Consider the following 7,765-nt stretch of genomic DNA (forward strand, 5'->3'; position numbering starts at 1 on the left):
TGCTGCAGAAAGGAAGGATACTAGCAAGCCCCATTTGCTCCTGCTTTTGGGCTCCTCTGATCCCTCCTCTGCTAGTCCTCACAGATGGCCTCCAGATAGCTCTAGCCCTCAATGACCTCCCTCTCTTTTGACCATCTACTACATCTGTGCCACCAAATGGAATGCATACTTGTATGTTTTATCATGTTTCTCCTGTGTGTATGTCTGATTGCCACAAGAGATTCTTAAGGGCCCAGATCATGCTTCCTATGCCTCTATATCCCCCATAGCACTCAAGTGCTGGGTTCATAGTAGGGATTCAGTAAATACTCACTTGATGGGCTGATGGTGCCTGTAGCTGGGCACTGGCCAAGACTTAGAGAGGCGCAAGCAGAAAAGGAGGACAAGCTGAAAGAAGATAACATAACAACCCATGTGAGTGCCTAACACCAACATTTACGAAGCATTTTTATGCATACTATCTTTTGATCATACTTTGAGCCAATCAACAAAACTACCCCAAGTGCCTACTGACTGCTATGCCAAGACCAAGCTGGGTTAGGGACTGAATCATCACAACCCTATGAGATAGGTATTATTCCCACTTAAAGGAAAAGAAAACTGGAGCTCAGAGAGGCTGAGCTCTGATGTGAAAGATCCCAGAGCCTAGAACAGTACCTGGCCCGTGGAAGTAGAGTTTAATTTCTCCTCTCCAGGGTCCTGCAGATATAAGATAAGCCACAAGACAAGAAGGCCATTACTCAATCAGGATGCTTGTTAGAAGGAAGGGTTTATTTATGTGGATCAGTCTTCCATTACATCCATGACGAGCCACATGGACTGGTGATGATCCCTTTGGCACAATGCCCGGTTCATAGCAGGTCCAGAAAACAATGTTTGTAGGGGTGAGGGATGGCTGTGTTGCAAGGGGTCTGTGAAATGTAGTACACAGTAAGTTCAAGCGTATTCGGCACGTCCTGTGGAGCAGCTATGTAGAGCGCTCCCCTGGGTGGGGCTGTGACTCATTCTCCCAGCGTAGGTTCCAGGTTGGGATGCGGGGCCGGAGCTCTGGGCAGCCACGAGTTCTGGGTGGAACCCCGAGTGAGTAGGGAGGAAAGGAGAGAAGCCAGTGGCCCACTGCTGGAATGGAGTGACTCCCTCTACTGGCGAACTCGGGGAATCACCGTGTGTTTCCGCTTATCTGTGTGTCACTGTGTCACGAGGAGTGTCACAGGTGTGTCAGCGAGTATTGGTGGAAGTTCGGGCATGGGTATAGTTGTGAGAGAGTGCCTTTCGTGGTACAGTGTAGGTAGGCCAGCGCTACGCGGGTCTGTTTCTGGAACCGCAGTGTGGACACACACAACCACATTTTGTAATACAATTTACTTTTGGGGTAGGGGTAGGTGGTGGGCGGCGCTAGGGCTGCTGATTATCTGAGATTACTACCTGGGGTGACTAGGACGAAAGAATCCTCCAGCTGGTACTCATTATCGACCTCGTGCAGGTGGGAGGGATTCAGGACTAGAGAAATGTTCTGGGAAGGGACTCTATCCCCTAAAGTAACTTGGGACCCAAGAAAGGGTTAACGCTGAGCCCCACAGTGACTTCAATCATTGGTTCAGGGCACTGTCAGTCAGAGTTCTGGAGGCGGGGCTTGTGGGGCTGCCCTCGAACTGCCCAGCTCCCCTTACTTGCCCCTCGACCCTCACTTCATTTCACTTCTGGGCTGCTGCCACACCCCCCACCTTAATGGAGATACCTTCTTGGGCCCTAGAGGAGGAGCGGATCTGGGCATCCTGGCTTCCCCACTCACTCCAGCTGCCTGGCTTCCTGATAGATGGTGATTATTATATAATAGACCTGCTGGACAGAACAGTGCCAGCGCTCGGAACACTTTGCCCCCTCAGTGAAGCCTGCCCTAGGGCCTGGCACCAGCCGCACAGAGCCTGCCGCCCAGCTCTGCCGGCGTCCCCAGCACCGCCTCCAGCCTGGGGCGGGAGACCCCTGGGCCACCTTCCCCGGTGGCCCTGGGACCATGTCTTGGGATGGGGCAGGCGCCAGGCTGGAAGTCCGACCGGCGCCCAGCAGGTCTCAGGGTCGGCCTGTGGAGTCTGGCTTTACCAGCGCCTCTTCAGGATTGTGGGACCCACTTGGCCCCCTTCAACCTGAACTTGGAACTTGGGAGCCAATGGAGGTGGGGATAGGGGGAGCGGGGGCCAGAGTCGGACCGGGAAAGAAGTTTGGAAAAGGTGTGGGGCAGGAAAAGGGAGGCTGGGAGAGGGGGCCGGCAGGGGCAGTGGGGGAGGGACTCTTATCCTGACAGGGCTCCCGCCTTCCCCGACTGGAGGGTTTGGAAAAACTGAGCAGGCAGCCAAGGCTTGGCTGGAAATCCTGCAGCCCACCCTCCTGGGGACACAAAGCTGGAGGGCGGGGGCAGGGCGGGGGAAGAGAGCACGACCCCGGGGAGGGCAGGGCCTCTTTTGGGGCTGGGGGCCCAGGGGCCAGGTCCCTGGGGAGGGGGTTCCTGGCGCTGTCTCCCAGCAGTCTGCTTCCCCCTTCTCCTACTCTACCCCCTCCTCTCCCTCCCCCTCCCCCTCCCCGGCTCCAGTCTTGCAGATTGCGGGCAGACTTAACCCCTTGTGCGCCAGCCCAGAGGACACCGAGGTGGTGACGCCGAGAGGGAGGGAAGAAGGGAGGGACTCCTGACCCCACTCCCACCCACAGTTTAACACCTTGTGGCCCAGAACGCAATCTCGGAACTTGGGCTTGTCAGAGCCCTGGAGGGCTGCCTGGTACTCGAAGAGCGACACACAAAACCCGGCACCTGAGCGCTGTGTAATCCAGTCCGCTCTCCTACCAAATCTTAACTGCCCTCCCCCGCCACCCCAATCCTCTGTGCTTCTCCCTCCACCCTTTGGCCACCCTCCAGCCACCACCCCCACTAGTTGTTGCAAAGGGCCCTGGCACACTGAAGGCTGCGGGGAACCCGGAAGTCTGGATTCTGTGGCTGTCTCGTCATTCTCTTCATCCCTCCTGGAAGGCCACGCGCAGGTGACCGCAGCCCGGGCCTCTCTTGCCTCCAGGGGGCTCCTTCACCCAATGGCGGGAGTAGCTACCCAACAGAGGCAGGGAATTCTAGCCTCCCCCAGCTCCAGCTGGGACAAGGGCCTGAGTAGCCGGAAACCCTGACTTCACTTCCACCCTCGCCCCTCTCCTAGGCAGCACTTCCTCCACCATCAGATTTGCCCCCCAATTCGGCTGTGAATGACTCTGCTTGAGGGCTGTACCTCAGACTAGGCAGGAAGGGGTTAACGGAGCTCCCAGGCTCCCTGGGAGAACCAGGTGAGGCACCGCCCATCTCAGCCTTCAGGTGTTTGGGTGGGGATTTGGAGGGCCGCTGACCTCTGGGCTGCTTTTTTTTTTTTTTTTGCCCCCTGGTGGCTAGATCTGGTTTAGCAGTCTCTGGCAAACCAGACTAGCTGAGGTAGGGATTGGTGGAAGGACTTTGGAGACAGCTAGCATACTCCTTCTGCAAGAATCGCACCTTCAGAGAGAAAGAGAATCCTCTGGGGAGGCTGGTGGAACGAGGGAGCTTCCCACAATCCCTGCCATGCCATCCCCACTCGGCAAGATACCTCAGCCATTTCCAGATCTTCACCCTAGGAATTATACTTTGCGTCCCAGGTGCCCAGATATCTGGAGGAGGGCAGGAAAAGATAGGCAATGTAGGCCCTCTCCTGCCAGTGTCTCAACCCAATGGAGGTGGTCAATAAAAGGAAGTTAGCCCTCACCTTCTCTTTTTTCTCTGCCCAGGGATTCCCATTCCCTCCAGATCAAGCAGCAAATTCAAACTTCTATTCTAGGCAGGCTTCAAGCACTCCTACCACCTACCCTGTCCCCATCAGCTTCCCTCCCCTCTAGCCAAGCTGCCTTCTGGGTTTCTCCCCCAGTAAAGGGGCCTCTTGAGGGATCTAGGTGCTCACAACCACTTCCTCTCATCCCTCTCATCCCCCTCTCATCCCAGGCAGGGCTGAGACCCTTCCTCCACTGTAACCTTGAAGCCCTCCCAGGTTAGGGAAGGCCATGACCTTCAAGGGTTCCTTTCTTCTGTTTTTCCCAGTTGCCTCACTTCCTTCCCTCTCCCCATTCCTTTTTTTTTTTTTTTAAACTATTTTTATTTATTTATTTATTTATTTATTTTTTGGTGGGGGGAGGTAATTAGGTTAATGTATTTTGGAAGGAGGTACTGGGGATTGAACCCAGGACCTTGTGTATGCTGAACACATGCTCTACCACTTGAGCTATACCCTTCCTCCCTTCTCATTCCTTTTATCCTCTATCCAAGGCTTCCTTTCCCATAAGCAGTTCACCTAACCAGCAACATATATTCCTGTCCTCCTTGGAGGCTATGACACCTGACTCCTCCAGGAATCCTGCTCTGATCAACCTCATCTACTTATTCATTCAAAAAAATATCTATTAAGGACCTACCATGTGCCAGACACTGGATCAGACAACAGGTAGATGCTGGTAAATGAGACAGATGTGATTCTTGACCTCACAGAGCTTACAGTCTAGTTGGGGACAGAGAAGTGAATAGGTGATTTCCATTCAGGGTCATGAAGGCTTGGGAAGAACTTTGGAGAGACACTTATCCCGGACTTGGGAGTCTGGGAAATTTTCCTGCAGGGAGCAACATCTGAGCTGAGACTTGTTACAACCTAAGGTGTGGTTCTGTCCAGGCAGACAGCACATCTCTCTGGAGGTCTAAGGATAGAGCAGGATCCCAAGCTGGGGATCTCACTAGATGTTCTGAGATCTCTAAGGTTGCATTCCAAAATCATCCATTTCTAATAAGTTCTGCAAGTCCCAAAAGAAAGGAGACTGGCCTGAGAGTCAAGAGTATGTGACCTTGGCCTAGTCAGCCAGCCCTGTTTCTGGGCTTTTGTTTCTTCAAATGTAAAACAAGGGTGCTGGATAAGTTTATCGCCAGGCTCTTCTTTATCAGGAAGATAGCAACTTTCTAGCAGGTTTGGTGTGTTGAGAGAAAAACAATCACATAGCTCTGGTCAGCTTGGGGATGGAAGGCAGAGTCCATAAGCCTAGGAGAGGCTGTCATCCGGGAACATTTCATTCTTTTATTTGTTTGTTTTATGGGGGGGAGATATTTTTATTTATTTATATTTGAAGGAGGTACTGGGGATCGAACCCAAGACCTCATGCACGCTAAGCATGCGCTCTACCACTTGAGCTATACGCTCCCCTGGGAACATTTCATTCTTGCCACCAACTGAAGGCAGAATCCTTTCTGAGATTGTGCTGGGAGTGGCAAGTATTGGGGGACAGCACCCCCATGATGTATTAATGCTACTGCATTAATTTGCTCTTGTATGTAGTGCTATAGAGCTTTTATTTTGAAGAGATGGGATGTTCAGAGGTGAGGAAACTGAGGCACAAAGTGGAGAAACGACTGGCCTAGAAAATCACATGGCTGGTGAGTGATAGCTGGAAGAGGTGCCCAGGTCTCCTAATTCCCTGTCCAGACTCTTTCCACGACACCACTGCAGCTCTTGCTTCCAACTTTCCATTGGACTCCTTCCTCTGTCTGGCTCATTTCCCTGTGAGGCCATAAGATCTGCGAAGGCAGGCTTGGCCTCCTTATCTGGATGTCCCCCAGAGCCTGGTGCAGGGCTCGGAACAGAGGGAGGGGTGCTCAGAACCCCCAGTCTCCCAGCCCCTCCCTTTCCCCTCTCATCATGACCTTACTTACCTGCACATAGCTCTCTGGCTCAATCTAAAAAGGCATCTCTAGATTGTGGACAAAGCCTTGGGCCAGGCATATTCCCAGTCCCAGCCAGGCCTAAAACCTGCTCTGTGACTTTGAGTAAACTGATTAACTTCCCTGGGCCTCACTTTCTCCATCTGTCAAGACCTGTAACCAATTCTAACTCCTGGGGCATTTGTAACTTGAAATCCCAGATTAGGAAGTGTTTTTAAAAGCTGTAACTCTGCGGTAAGGGATAAACTTAACATTTCTGTCTTTTTGCAGGATGTTCTATCTGCAGGGACTGGATGCTCTATTTGCTGGGACCTACACCCTGACTCCATGCTGGGTCCTATGAAAGTTACAGGATATATAACTTGAATATATTCTGGGGTCCCACGGGCCAAATACCAAAAAAAATTTCAAAAAAGAATCCCAATTTTTACTTGTGTCTCTTGAAGTTGATCCAATTTTTTTGAAGTACAATTACAATGTGTCAATCTCTAGTGTACAGCACATGATCCAGTTGTTAACCTACAGCATGTCTTGTTCAAATTCCCTTTCCTCTTCTATTCTGCTATACCTTGCTACAGCCAAATCACTCTCTGCAAATCCTAAATCAGCCCTTCTCTCTGCCTCTCTCAGTCTCCTGTAGTCAACAGAGCTTTTCTGTCTCTCTTGGCCCGCTGTCTTTTTATTACGTGGATTGGCTTAGCCTCTCAGGTTTCATTCTTTTCCTTTTTCCTTCACCCATTACCCAGATTCTCCTAACACACAAGAAAGGGGCCTGTCTCCTGCCACTTATCTCTCACCTCCTGTTCTCTGGGTTCTGTATTACAAAAGCCCTGAAACTGAACAGGCTGTGACAAGACTTCCAACAACAGGTGACGGATAAAATTATCTTGGGGCTGAGGGAAGGGAGTGGGCAGAGGGAGGCTGAGAACAGTCAATGGTTAATAAGTTTTTATCCTGTAACAGATAATAAAGGCACCTGCCCTCAAGGAGCTTATAAAATGGGGACAATTAAAGAACAATAAAAGATGCTAAATCATTAAAAGATGTGGAGTTGATGCAACCAGTGCAGGTTGCATCCTCAGGTAGACCTGGTACAGAGCCAGGAAACTGACCTCAGGTACAGGGGAGCCCAGAGGGCTCAGTGAGAGGCACAGACAGAGCAAAAGCAGGAGGAGTCACAGATCTTGGTGTGAAGGGGTCTCAAAGACCAGCTACCTAGTTCCATTTCTTTCTGATGCTCAACTCCCTGCCAACATCACTGGCAGTGTAACAGCATCTTTTTGAACACCTCCAGGAATGAGGAGCTTACTACCTCCCAAGGCAGCCCATTCCATTTATGAACATCTATTTTTCCTTCCCTTGAGCTAAAGTCTACCTCCTAATGGTCTTTACTTATTAGTCCATGAACTACCTCCTAGTTCTTCACCTATTTGAGCTTTAATGACTCCAGACTCTTCTCCGCTTCTCTAGCCTAAGCACTCCCAGTTCACTAAATAGACACTATGCCCATGATGACATCTGGACAACTTAGAGTGAAGCAGGACTGTCAATCCTCTCCTTTATTCCAAAAACTCTTTCTATTAATATGGCTTAAAATTGGATTCACTTTGGCAACTACGTTTTCTTGATGAGTAAAACTGAACTTACTAAAACTCCTGATTCTGTTTTACCTGAGCTGCCTCTAAGACACATCTGGTCTGTGTGCGCTGCTGAGGTCTTACACAGACCACTGATCATTTCATCTTGTTAGGCTTTCCTATCATCCAATACGTGGAGATGATTTTTGGATCCTTATCCTATCTTTCAAAGTGTTCATTATCCCTCCAGGCTTACATCTGTGAAATGTGATACTATATTTTCATATATGCTATTAATAAAAATATTTAACAGCGGGGGAGGTATAGCTGAAGTGTAGAGCGCATGCTTGGCATGCATGAGGTCCTGGGTTCAATTCCCAGTACCTCCTCTAAAAAATAAATAACAAAACCTAAAAAAATATATATTTGC

This window comes from Camelus dromedarius, chromosome 34 (genome assembly GCF_036321535.1).
Source record: "Camelus dromedarius isolate mCamDro1 chromosome 34, mCamDro1.pat, whole genome shotgun sequence".
Lineage (NCBI taxonomy): Eukaryota > Metazoa > Chordata > Mammalia > Artiodactyla > Camelidae > Camelus > Camelus dromedarius.